Consider the following 2305-nt stretch of genomic DNA (forward strand, 5'->3'; position numbering starts at 1 on the left):
TTCCCTCCCTTCCATAGAGAGAGGAGATAGGAAGTCTTGAAGGCAGAGACTTTGAGGTCCTGAGTTAGAGTGGTGAGGGGCAAGGGTTCTGAAGTATAACTTCGTTATCAATGTGCCCCCCTCTTATTAGCTGGGTGAGCTTACGCCAGTTATTCAACCTCCCGGTGCCCCCATTTCTTCAGATGTAAAATGGAAGACATTGAAGAATAAATGAGATGTATCAGAAACACTTAGAATGCTGCCTGGCAGTGTTCGGTAGAAATTTTCTGTTTTATGTATTCCCACGAGACATTTTCCTACTACTTTTTCATCCTGAGTTGTTTTTGGCATGATGGAAGCAGATATCCCTCAGCCTGGGTCCTCTTGCACTGCACCCACAGACCCACCTGGTATCATAACCATGAAACTTGCTGCTAGGGAATAAATTATGAACGAAAGGGTTCCAGGTAGTCCCACAGAATACTGGTTTACAGTAAGTAGTGTATCATAATGAGACACGCTCTTGGCAGGACAGCCTCCTTGCATAACTCTGGCAGCACATTCTCATGTAGGGCATGAGATTGGCACCCCCTGCAGTTGTGCCAGATTTTTTTCTGATGGTTTAGTCCTGGCTCTAAGGACTTCCTTGCATGACTTCTTTGCATGACTCAACCACAGATGCTTCAGCTTTTGCTTTATATAATCAAAGTGAGTCTTGGGCAGGATAGGAGTTGGAGATGCAAAATATTTAATGCCCATTTCTGGAAAAACAGAGAGGCTCAAGCAGCTGGAGACTTCCGCTCAGAGACAGGCCTCTTGGTCCTTGTCCACTGTTGTTCGCTTCATCAAAATATAAATGGATCAGATACTCCAGAGAAGAACTATATAGGAGGTTCCCAGAATTTTCTCTACCAAGGGCCTCTTGTGTGTCCTCTCTGGGCCTGCTTTCCCAGTTTTTAATACAAATTGAATTGTACCACTGCAGCTTGGCTCATTCTTTCCTCTGAGGATAGAAGAAGACATAGGGAAGAAGGAATGTTAACCTTGGTCTAGGATGGAGGTACAGGTGCGGGGAAGCATCTGGTTGCATATAGTCTACTGGCCTAGTTAGAGCTAATTAAATTCAGTCTCACCCTAAACCCCACCCCACCCCTAGTCCATTTCCTTCAAGCTCTCAAGCTCACTGGCCTGGGTCCAGATAATTCTGTGCTCTGCAGTTCTTTCTGCCTAGAGGAACCTAGGAGGGAGGGAGTCATACAAAACATGTACCCTCTGCTTCTCTGAGGCCTAAAGCTCCCTTCCGTTTACTCTGGCTTGACAGCCCCATTTCAATCCCCACCTTGGAGATGAGGCGGCTCAATATTTATCCAGCCAGAGAGGTTTGCCTAGAAGCCTTGCTTCCTCCTCAGTCTGTTCCTGCTGGCTCTGCTCGGCCTCCCCCACCCCCACCCTTTCCTGGTTCATGGAGAGTTCAGCCCTGGGATGGCTTGCCAGCCCCCACCCCCAGCCCTGGCCAGCAGTCTGTCCAGAGGATTGCTGCGGCCAGTGGCGCGGGGGGAAGGGTCTTGGTCATGGGGTCATGCCCTGGTCTCTCCAGTCTTGTTAGACCAGCAGCTTGGGCCTCCCAGCGGAGAGAAGGTGCAGCAAATGATTGTCTTTTTGGGGAAGGGGTGCATGGAGATTGGCTAAAATGCTATTGTAGGTTTGGGGAGATGACCCAGGACTGTGAAGGGCCACATATCTATCTGCATGTTATTAGTATTATAGATTATGTTGGTAAACCGGGAATAGTTTGGACTCTTTCCAAAGACACCAAAAGAATTAATACAGCAAAGAAGTTACACGCGTGTTTCCAGCAACCGTATATGGAAACAGTCTCTCGCCTCCTAACATTCTAGAATGGAAGGTCCATGAAGGCTGAGATTTTTGTCCGTTTTATTTGTTGCTTAATTTCCAGTGCCTTGAACAATGCCTGGGACATAGTAGATGCTTAGTAAATAATTTGTTGGAAAAATGAATGTTGGAGCAAAAGTCTCCTGTCCAGACATCCCCAAAATGGTGCTCCGAAATGATGAGGGCTTCAGATGTTCAATTAGTCCAAGAGTTTTACCAGAGGCAATGTATTAATATTAATATAAAGATAATGGAAGTAGGGTTAGAGATGGGAGGAGTTTGGGAGGCATTTTCTTTTTCTCCTCCCTTCCCTTTGTTAAAAGTATCTGTCTCAGGCAGTGATAGCTTCAGGGCGAGTGTCCTCCCAGGGTTGCCTACAGTTTTGTTTGTTTGTTTTGTTTGGGCTCCTTTAACAAGTGTAAACTCAAGAGAA

This window comes from Myotis davidii, unplaced genomic scaffold, assembly GCF_000327345.1.
Source record: "Myotis davidii unplaced genomic scaffold, ASM32734v1 scaffold327, whole genome shotgun sequence".
In the NCBI taxonomy this organism is placed as follows: Eukaryota; Metazoa; Chordata; class Mammalia; order Chiroptera; family Vespertilionidae; genus Myotis; species Myotis davidii.